The sequence below is a fragment of the Lagenorhynchus albirostris genome, chromosome 13, assembly GCF_949774975.1.
Source record: "Lagenorhynchus albirostris chromosome 13, mLagAlb1.1, whole genome shotgun sequence".
Taxonomy (NCBI): domain Eukaryota; kingdom Metazoa; phylum Chordata; class Mammalia; order Artiodactyla; family Delphinidae; genus Lagenorhynchus; species Lagenorhynchus albirostris.
In genome coordinates, this window is record NC_083107.1 from 74,166,509 (window position 1) to 74,178,531 (window position 12,023).

Consider the following 12,023-nt stretch of genomic DNA (forward strand, 5'->3'; position numbering starts at 1 on the left):
GGATTTTTTGTGGGGTTTTTTTACTGTTGAATTTTAGGAGCTCTTATATAGTCTAAATACTAGTCTTTTGTTGGATATATAGTTTACAAATATTTTCTCCCAGTTTGTAGTTTGCCTTTTCACCATCTTAACGGGTCTTTCGTAGAGCAAACTTTTTAATTTTGATGAGGTTCACGTTATCAGTTTTTCTCTTAAGGATCATGCTTTTGCTGCCAAGTCTAAGAACTCTTTGCCTAGCCCTAGATCACAAAGATCTCTCCTATTTTTGTCTAAAAATCTTACAGTTTTACATATTATATTTAAGCTCACAATCCATTTTGAGTTAATTTTTGTATAAGGTGTGAGTTTTAAGTTGAGGTTCATTCTTTTGCTAATGGATATCCAATCACTCCTGCACCATTTGTTGAAAAGGCTATCCTTCATCCATTCAATTACTTTTGCACTTTTGTCAGATAGCAACAGGGTATATATGTGTGGGTCTATATCTGGGTTCTCTATTGATTTCTGGGTCTATCCCCTGCCAATACCATACCGTCTTGCTTACTGTAGCTATATAGTAAGGCTTAATATTGAGTAGAGTGATCGCTCCTACTTTATGCCTCTTTTTCAAGATTATTTTAGCTATTCTAGATCTTGTGCAATTCCATATAAATTTTAGAATAAACTTGTCTAAGTCTACAGGAAATTTTGCTAGAAATTTGATAGAAACTGCATTTAACCTATAGATCAATTGAGGGAGAAATGACATCCTTACTATGCTGGGTTTCTCAATCCATGAACATAGTATGTTTCTCTATTTCTTTAGGTTCTGCTACCGTAAGAAAAGGAAAAAGTAAAAACAAAATAGCTGTATTAGGTTCTTTTTCCAATTACATAGACAAAAAAGTAATGAAACAGCATCTTGTGCATTGTGGGTGCACACTCAATATTCAGTGAATTAAGTCTGGTAACTTTTATTAGACTCTACGTGAGTGTCAGAACCGACTCATTTAATCCTCACAACAGCCCTATGAGGTGGGTACAATTATTATCTCCATTTTATAGGAAACTGAGGCTCAGAGAAGTCAACTTGCCTGAGATTCTCTAGCTCATAATCAGTAGATGCCTAATATTCCAGGTTTCACCAACTTTCCCCAGGGCATACCCTCCCCACACCATTATGGTGAGGATGGGGGAAGTAGGCTGGGCCAGAGCACTGGTATCATCTCAGAGCTAGGGGAGCAGTCTCAGCCGTGTACTTACCCACCAGCCTCCCTCCCGCCAATGGCCTGGGTGTGAGAACCTTATTGTCACAGAAGACAGTCCCCATCTTCCACAGGGAGGAAGAATTAGACCCCAAATGAAGGCCATGACTAGGACCCAGACAACTAGGATTATCCTCACTGACATCAGCAAATCGCTCTGCGGTAGGTTTCCTGTAATTACCTCTTATATCCACTCCTACCAAAACTCAGTGGGGAAGGAATTATTACCCCTGTTTTACAGCTGAGGCAGCCATGCTCAGGGAATTCAATGGAGGGAACTGTGCTGGGCAGGCAGACCATGCCTTGCTCAGAGGAGAGGGTGGTGGGCTTGGCTTCTCAGCCCCTCTCTTGTGACCAGCCAAGGTCGCACCACTGGCCAGAGGCCCATCCAGTGTAAGGGCAGGTGCCCTAGGTCCAGAGACCCAGTGCTCACCTTGCCCCTCCCCCACCTGCAGCACAAACCCACTCTTGGGCCTTCACTTCCGTGACCCCTGCACCGAGGACAGCCAAGAGCATAAGAAACTCTGAGGGCACTAGAAAGTGGACCCTGCTCAAGAGAGCCCTTCTGAGCCCAAGCAGGGCCTGGCAAGGGGTGGCCTAGACACACAAAAGGCGGAGAGACAATGGCGGGTGCTCAGAGAGCCCCCAAAACACCCTCATTGGACAGGTGACGGCCATGGCAGCACAAGTGTTTCCGAAAGAGCCCAGTAAGAGCAATTGCACCCAGGCCCATCGGGCCCCCGCTGCCCAGCAAACAGCTCCTGCTGGCAGGGGTTCCTGGTTGACTTTGAATATTTGGGTGCCGTGAAGTTTAGGAAAAGGGAAACAGGGAGGTACCTGCCAGACAGAGCTCAGGGCTGGGGGGCAGGAGGCTGGACCAGCATCTTTCAGGGCCCTGGGCTCTCATGTCAGCTTGCTGCCCCTTTCTGGAATGGCCTTGTGGGGTGGTGAGAGGTGGGGGATTAATATTGGTTTGTTTTCATGGATTTGGGGGCGTCAGGGGATATGGGGGTCACTCTGGAAAATGCAAGGGTTGCAGAAACAGAACCTCTCTGGCACTTTCTGCGTGCTGGAGGGAAGCACCGGGTCACATTTTCCACCGCCCTGCTTGGCTGTGCAGTTGTGGGGCGCTCATCATGGCTTCTGCACACCCCCCCCACATTCATTCACCACACTTTGCTTAGTGGTCGCTCCGTGCCCTGCCCCAGGCTGGCTGCTGGCCGATCGGCCCAGTTTCCTCTCTAACTCCTGACCTACTCCTCTGTGAAAGCTGAGAAGCCAAGCTAAGTGGCCAGCTCTGCCCAGGGCAGCCTCAGCCCACAAGAAGCTCCACGTTAGAGGCCTAGGGTCCAGAGAAGGGCTGCTTGTCACAGGACTACCGTCTCTGTGTGCTCTGCAGGGAAAGACAAGTGACCTATCTGGGTTGGAGACTCTCAGTGATGGCCAACGTCTAAACGGGTCTGATCCCTTCTCTGTGGGTGGTCATTGTGATTCCTGGGATACCAGACCTGCTTCCCCCAGACATCCACCAACAGGGCCCTAAATGAAATGTAAACAGAGGAACAATTTGAAGATTTGTGGATTGTTCTTTTCAGAGGAGATTTCAGATTTGGGGGCTTTTGCTACATTGAAGAGACAAAAAAAAAAAAAATCTTAATTAGTCATCCCCCACCCCACCCCCAGGGAGAAGATTAAGCCTCTGGAGGTAAGGACAGTGCATCCCACAGGCAGCCTGGTTCCTTCTCCACCGAAGTGAAGTTTAATTTGTTTCCATTCACAAAGAATTAATGTCTAATTATTCATTAACCCCCGCTGGCTATTATATTCCTGAGTGCCAAGTCCTCTTCATTCTGGGGCAGTAATTTGGGTATTACTTCGTTTCTTAGGCACCTCATTCACCTTGAACTTCTGGCAACACTCGTGGCTAACCCAGGGAGACCTTTCCCAATAGAAAGGCAACTCATCCGATCCCTAGGTCTCCTGGGGGATGACTGGGGAGGATGGATCCTGAATTAGCAAGTGAGGGTGGCACCTCTCACCAAAAGGCCAGGAGTCAGGTTTGGGAGCTGTTGCAGGGGAGCCTGGGCATGCCCAAACTGTGGAGAAAGGCCCGAAACGGTCCTTTGCCCACCCCCCTCGCTGTTCAGTGGAGAAACTGAGGTCTGAGATGGCTGAGGCGGGGCATTGTCAAAGCTTAAGAGCAAGGACTCCTGGATTTTGAGAATCTAAAAGTAAGCTCTTAAATGATGGGGTGCTAATGAAAGAAACAATGTTTTCCCAGGGAAATGCGTATGTGCTTTTATACTCTGAAATTTGCACAAATGACAGGGGATTCAGACTCCTTGAAGCCCATCTTTGCAATCTGGGTTATGAAGTCATGATATTTACAAAAAACAAAATAAAACAAAAACTTTTTTTTACTGAAGTGTAGTTGATTTACAATGTTGTGTTAATTACTGCTGTACAGCAAAGTGATTCAGTTATATCAATTTTTCTATATTCTTTTCCATTATGGTTTATCATAGGATATTGAATGTAGTTTCTCTGTGCTATACAGTAGGACCTTGTTGTTTATCCATTCTGTATATAAAAGCTTACATCTGCGAACCCCAAATTCCCACTCCATCCCTCCCCCAACCCCCTCCCCCTTGGCAACCACCAGCCTGTTCTCTATGTCTGTGATTCTGTTTCTGCGAAACAAAAACTTCTGAGTGACGAAAAACACCATAAACAAAGTAAAAAGACCAATGCAAAACTAGGAAAAATATTTGCAACTTATATAAAAGACAAAGGTTAATATCCTAATAAATAAAGAGCTTCTAAAACTAAAGGAGATAAGGACGATCCAATTTTTAAATGGACAAATGGCTCATATATATATATATATATATATATATATATATATATATACTTTAAAAACTACTCAACTTTATTCATAGTAAGAGAGATGCAAACTGTTAACAACCCTGAGATACTAGGAATGAAAAATGTTACAACCCCACAAAGGGCAGTGTCCAGGAAAATTACATGTGCATTTATACTTTGTCAGAAATCCCACTTTTAGGGATCTATCCTAAAGATACATTGGCAAAGATACAAAAAAGATATACGCACAAAGCTATCCATTGTAGGACAATTTATAATACTGAAAAGCTGGAACCAACTCAGATATTCATCAGTAAAGGACTAGTTAAATGTCCATCTACTAAGTGGGTTATTATGCAGCTGTAACAAGGAATGAGGGCTATCTCCATTGACTGCTGCTGAATGATCTGTCCCTATGAGGTTACGGGGAAAATCTAGGTGTAGATCTGGGTTTATACTATACAACTGTTTGTCCAATAAACGAGGGATACAAATATACCTAAATTGTGATCTCTCAATACCCGTTTCCCACTAAAAGGAACCAAGGCCATTTGGAGAAATGGCTGATTCCAGGTCTGAGGAGGGAAATGTATGAGAGCCTAAAGCTTCTTGCCATACCAAAGCCATGATCTACCGAGATCGTGTCAGAAGGATTCAAAAGCAAACTTGAATAAGCTCCCACCAGCTAAGAATGGGACAATTTGAACATAATTAGGAAAATAACCCCATTGGATAAAAGTACACCAAACGGGCTTAAATCCATGAGCTGCCATGGCTGCTGGCCTGATAAAGGACTGCTGTGGGAGTCTTGGGACCCCAGGAGCAGTGGCTGAGGGCAAGGACCACCCCCCCCATCATCACCCAGGAATGAGTCACTCAGATGGGTGCTCCGTCATCCCTGATCTTTACAGCATCGGCAGGAAGAATCCTCACCTTTCCTAAGAGACATTTCCGCTAAGCTTCTTGTTGGATAACCTTTGTCAGTTTTTTCAAGACCTTTGGGGGTCCACTGAGCTCCTAAAAGGGGAGGGGACAGCCTTAAACATATTGTTGTACTGGGGCTAAGGACAGAGGGGAACAGCACACCCCAAATCCTACGCGCTCTGCCCAAGCCCTGAATCCTGCAGTGCTCCCCTCTCTCTATTCCCACCACCCCCTTCCTTGTCCGGTCCACAGTGGCCTCCTACCTGGACCACTGGGCAGCCTCCAGTGTGTGCGTGTTCCATCCCACTTCCCTCTACCCACAGGCAGACTTGCCTCCTGATCTTGTTCTTACCCTGCTCAAAACGGTTCAATGTTTGCTCAGCACTCACCCTATTCCAGCAGCACCTTCTTTAGGAAAGATTTAGGCTTTAAATTACAAATGCATCCAAACAATGAACGTGTCCTCCCCTCAGTCCTGTAAACACCAGGCACAATGCCACCTCTGCATTTTTGTTCCCATTGTCCTTCACCTCCTAAGACACCCTCCCCACTGCACCTGCTCAAACCTCACTGCAGGGGGAAGGCTGAGTGCCCTGTGCTGCCAGCCAGAGGCAGCAATGTGGCCGGGGAACAGGAGGTTGTCTGCCAGGCCTGGGGAGGGAGAGGCCATGCTCAGACCCATTCTGGGCTCTGCAGCTGCTGTCATTCACAGCTGTGCCTCCTGCCTGGCTAGGGAATGTCCCCAGAACCCTCCCTCTTCCCGCCACCCCACAAATGGAGCGCAGAGAGGTAGCTGCTCCTGTGAGCTCTCCACCACCTCTCCTCCCCCTTGCCCTCCCCTCTTCTACCCCATCTACCACCCAAACCTTGCTGCCGGGAGTGGGGGATCTGGAAGCCCATACAGTTCCTGAAGGCCAACACAGATAGTCCCGCTGTAGAAAACAGCATTCCCTGTGCAGAAATTGACAGACGCCGATATCACATTTCAGAGCAGTTTGATGCTTCCTGAAGTGTGAGCTCCTGTCTCTGGAGGAGGGAAGTGTTTGTGCCAAGAGCTTGATGAGTTTCCAATGAAGCCACGAAATGCAGAAAGCTGCCTGGCAGCAGCCTGCTTCTGAGCCAGGCACCCACTGCGAGAGCCTTCCTTGAGCTTCCGGTGACCCTAGAGCAGTGCTTGGTGCCCTGGGCCTGCTCTGTCTCTCAGTGGGAGTACCGCAGGTGAGGTACGGTGAGGCCGCAGGCTTGGTCTGCTCCTTTTGCCAGGACATGAGTGCAGCTGGACAGACGCTTCTACTACATGTCCTGGGAATTGCTTTTGTCTTTTCATCCTAATGAATTAGAAACAGAATGGAAGTGAGGGAGAGAGAAGGGGTCTGTGCAGTCTGTCCCCTGAACAACCCCTTCCCCCATCCTCCACCCTCCTCCAGTCCTGGAGCTGCCGCCCCTCCCCGTTCCTGCAGCATGATGGCGTGTCACTGCGGGCATCAGCTGGACTGTAAAGGGATTAGTCTGTGCATCCCAGCACAGTGAGTCAACTAGCTCCTCAACCACAGAACACAGAGATCAGGAATTACCAGTTGTTCTTCCTCCAGTGAATGCCAAAATGCCCCTAGGGAACTCTCAGGACTCCTCTCTAGAAATAGGAAATGTATGTTGAGGGCATTAGGGTCTCAGGGCCTATCTGTCAATATAGTGCAATGTTATAGAGTACAAACACTAGAGTCAGAAGGTGTGGGCTCAAATTCCACCTTTTACATTTACATGCTGTGTGACCTTGGGCAAGTGACTTAACTTCTCTGTGCTTAGTTTCCTCATCCGTGAAAATGAAGCTACTCATAGTACCTACCACTTACAATTGTCTCAGAACAATTAATACGTGGATATATTTAAAGTACCTATAACAATACCCAGCACAGTAAGGACTGCACGTGTTGACTAGCTTTGGGGGAGTCAGTGTAACAGCAGTCAAGAGCACAGGCTCTGTAGATTACAGGAATTTGGATCCTGGCTCTGTCCTTTTCTAGCTGTGTGACTTTGGGCCAGTTATTAAATGCTTTGTGCTTCAGGTTTCTCATCTGTAAAAGGGGGGTGATACTAGCTAAAATAGTAAAGGATTAGATGGATCAATGTTTGCAGAATGCTTAGAACGATGCCCATCGCTATTTTCACTCTATGTTCTGTATTGGTTATTATTATCATTAGTACTTTCAGTATCATTTCTCAACTCTGATTATGGTCATGGTTGCAGACTGAAGCTACCATGGGTCCCCAATTTCCCAGGAGCCAGGACTTAGGGGCCCAGAAGATGATGGCCTCCTTAGGCCCTGGGCTTAGGGATGGGTCAACACCCAGCTTGGCTGGAGAGCAGAAGAGGGACCCGCCCACTGCTGGGTCCCCCTGGAGGGGAAGTGTTGTTGCCCATCCACACCAGACAAGGGCACGAACTCTGGAGCTCAACAGATGTAGTTTCAAACCCTGACTCTCACTCAGCAGCCCGTGACCCTGGGTGAGCTACTTTCTGAACCTCAGTTTCCTCATCTCCAAATGGCGGGAAGAGCATTTTCCCCGTGGACACAGCTAAACTCCTGGCCCAGCACCCTGTTCAGTAAAAGCAGGTCCTTCACCTCCTGTCCTTTCCCTACCCTCTTAACTCTGCAATTTGGGGCTACAGAGGCTGTTGAGAGTTTTGGATTTAGGGAGCAGACACTCATTTCCCTTCACTTTGTCCCTCAGGACGAAAAGCTGCAGGTCAGAGTCAATTTGACAAAGTGAGGAGCCGTTTAACTTTCTTCAGGCACGTGTGTAAGCATTTCTGAGCGTTTCCTAGAAGTGGAATTCCTATGCGAAAGAATCCTGAGGAAAGGCATCTTTGCTGCGATGTGGGGCGTCTACTTCTGACATTCTGCTTTGTTTTTTACTTAACCCATGGATAAATATATGCTGGCGGTACTTTTTGTCAAAGAATTCAAACAATACAGGAGTATTTTGCGTAAAAAGTGCAAGTCCCGTTTTACAATTACCCCCTTACAATTACTTACCTTTCTTATACCAGAAAGCACCGTTAATTATTTGAAGCACTTTCTCCTCTGCATTTGCAGATATATGTAAGTATCATTCTACTAATACGGGTCCTACCGTGTATATTATTCTAAGACATGCTGGTTTTGCTCAATAATCTTCAGCCAGGTGGAGCCGCTTCCTTCTTTCAAGGGCTGCCGATTATCCATTTGTGTGGATGGACAACTCATCGACCAGCCCCTCTATTTTTAGGCGTCTACACGTTTTGCTCTTATGAACATTTGTGCGTGTCTTCATGCACGTGTGTAAGCATTTCTGAGCGTTTCCTAGAAGTGGAATTCCTATGCGAAAGGACTGAAGGAGCCACAACTCACCCTACACCTGATCTCCATACCGGATTTATTTTTACTGATAGCATTTACTATAAATTATAGTATAGACTTACTCATTTATTGTCTGCTTTTCTCACTAAAATATAAGCTTCACGGGAGCAGATGTCTTAGCTGTCTGATTCACTTCTGTGCCCCCAACACTCAGCTACAATAGTATCTGGCACATCGCGGGACTTAGTAAATATTTGTTGAATGAAAGAACAGATGAAAAGACATGTACATTTTTAAATTTATTTATTTTATTTATTTATTTTTGGCTGCGTTGGGTCTTCGTTGCTGCATGCGGGCTTTCTCTAGTTGTGGTGAGCGGGGGCTACTCTTCGTTGTGGTGCGCGGGCTTCTCATTGCGGTGGCTTCTCATTGAGGAGCATGGGCTCGAGGCATGTGGGCTCAGTAGTTGTGGCTCGCGGGCTCTAGAGCACAGACTCAGTAGTTGTGGTGCACGGGCTTAGTTGCTCCGCGGCATATGGGATCTTCCCGGACCAGGGATGGAACCCGTGTCCCCTGCATTGGCAGGCGGATTCTTAACCACTGCGCCACCAGGGAAGTCCAACATGTACATTTTTAATGTTGATAGGTGTTGCCAATTTATTTTCCAAAAGGCTGACCAGTTTATACTCCACTGAGACAGCAAGAGGTTGCTTCCCCACACCCTTGGCAACGCTGGAGGTTATCAACTTTTAAAGTAATTTTTCTCATCTATAGAGGACAATGTTGCCTCCTCTTTTTTACCGTTGCTTGACAAGTTCCTCCTGAGTGCTGTCCGGCCTCTCACCGTGAGCGGGTGTGAACTGCCAGACTGATTTGGGAAGCTCTGTTTGTTCGCAGTGAGCGCGCACAGAGGCACAAGCCTGGAAGGCGCAGGGAGAGCTGGGGAAGGCTGGGGCAGGGAGCAGGGGGTAAGGGGAGCTGCAGCCCTACGCGCAGGGAGGAAGCGGTCTGGACAATGTCACAGCTGCTGCCACAGCAACTGTGGGTGGATGACGACAGCTGCTACACAACTGGAGACAGAAGAGAAGCTGCCCTGGGTAGGGGCCCTTTGGGAGCCAAAGGGCAGGGCCAAGCATCCGTCAAACGGGACTGTGTGTGGGCGGGAAGGGAGGCTGCCAGGCCCGGCCAGGCCCCTTCTCCCAGAGGGATCGGAGGTACCAGAGTGCCTGGCTTTGACAAGCTTTGAGTCACTGACCTTCATCTTCAAAGGTCCTTCCCAGAGAACTCAGTGTGACTCTTCCCTCCCAGAGGGATCTGGTGTGACTATGAATGTCTCAAAGCTTCATTCTCGGTCTGAGCCATCTTCCCTGGCCCCTTTTGCATGTCACAGTGGCTCCCCAAGGAGGGAGAGCTTCTCTGAGGATCTGGGCCTCAAAGCAGAAACACCTCAGGGCCACAAGGGACCCTGTACCTCTTCAGTGTGCTGTCTGCTGGGGACTCCCAGGTCCAGGAAGAAAGGAGCAGAGCCTCTCCCTCTCCAGCTCTGCCTGGGAATCTGCAGGTCATGAGACTGGGTTTGACCTGCACAGCTGACCTGCTTTCTTCAAACTGTCCATACCATGGGAAGGATGGTATAGACTTAGTTTAAAAGAGACTTAAGAGATATAATGACCTAATGCAAAGCATGGATCTGGCTTGAATTCTGATTTGAGTAAACCAGCCACAAAAGACAGTTTTGCTAGCATTGCAGAAATTTGAATGGGACAGGGTATTAGACAAATTAAGGAATTGTTAATTTTGATGGATGTGACAATGATACTCCTATGTAACAACTCTTTTTTTTTTAGAGACGCAGAATGAAATATTTAGGGGTAAAATGCTTGTCAATAGTCTGCTTTAAAATACTTAAGCAAAAATGTATGTGAAGTGGGCTTCCCTGGTGGCGCAGTGGTTGAGAGTCCGCCTGCCGATGCAGGGGACACGGGTTTGTGCCCCGGTCCGGGAAGATCCCACGTGCCGCGGAGCGGCTAGGCCCGTGAGCCATGGCCGCTGAACCTGCGCGTCCGGAGCCTGTGCTCCGCAACAGGAGAGGCCACAACAGTGAGAGGCCCGCGTACCTCAAAAAAAAAAAAAAAAAAATGTATGTGAAGCAAATGTTGCAAAATGTTAATAATTGTTATATCTAGGGGGTGGGTATAAACTGTCCTCTCAACTTTCTGTATGTATGGTTAAGTACTTTGATCATAAAATTTTTAAAAAGAAGAAGAAGGAGTAGTTGGAGGACGGGAAAGGTGTGTGACTCTGGACGAGGCTGGAGCTTAGCATATAGAGCCTGGGGTCAACTCTGGCCACTGACCACTGTGAAGACCCAGCCAGAGAGCCCTAGACAGCAGTCTGACCCAAGAAGAGCCTCAGGGTGTGGCTGCCTATTTCTCTACGAGTCATGAGTAAGCACTTGGAATTTGGAAGGACGCCTCCACAGTGGGCCTGGTTTCCAGAGCTACGGAGCTGGGTTAAGGCATCACAGACTTCCGGTAGGGTCAGCCCTCTCCTGGGAACAGAGACGGACACCCCAAAGCCAGGCTTGAAACTTCCTGTCCTAAGGATCGGAGGTCCTCGTATTAACAGGCCGCTCCTGGTGCAGTCCTGCCTGGAGATGGCCCTCCCGCGCTCTCAGAGCTGGCGCCCAGCAGGAATGGAATCACAGTCCATGGCTTTGGGGGCCTCCTTTCCAGGAGCCCCAGCCAGGCACGTGATCAGCAATGGTGCCTTAAGAAGTAGCTCATCGATTCTGGGCAGAAAAGCTGAGGGCCTGGCTCAGCAGGCCCCCCCAGGAAGCTGCAGCCCATGCCATCTGCAATACCGCCAAGCATGAGTTAGCCTGTCTGTGTTTGCAAAAATCAAGACCACACAGTCCTTCCCAGAAGTCAGAATTGGCCCATGAGAGCACTGGGGAGTCATTCGCAGATCCGGCGGCAGGAGCAGGCTGGCCAAGTTGGGTCTTCACAGGAATAGGACACTCCTCATCGGACTGCTGGCTTCGAGCCCTCCTGGAGAGAAGATAGGCACACTCCTGTTTGGGGGGCTTTTGGGGGTTTCTGATAAGACTTTTTAGAGAAGCTTTAGATTCACAGCAAAACTGAGAGGAAGGTGCAGAGTTCTCATGTATCCCCTGCCCCACACAGGCACATCCTCCCCGGCCATTGACGTCCCCCACCGGAGTGGGGCATTTGTCACAGTCGATGACATTATTATAGCCCAAAGTCCATAGTTGACATCAGGGCTCACTCTTGTGTTGTATATTCTGTGGAGTTTGACAGATGTAAATTGACGTGCATCCACCTTGTAGTATCGTACACAGTATTTTCTGCCCTAAACATCCTCTGTGCTCCAGCTTACATCACCCCTGCCAACCCCTGGGATCCTTTTACTAGCTCTATGGTTTTGCCTTTTCCAAAATGTCATAGAATTGGAGTCATACAGTGTGTAGTCTTTTCAGATTGGCTGCTTTCACTTGGTAATATGCACTTAATTTCTCTCCATGTCTTTTCATGGTTTGATATTCCATTTCTCTCTAGCATTGAATAATAGTTCATTGTCTGGATGTACCAGTTTATGTATCCATTCATCTACTGAAGGACAGCTTGAT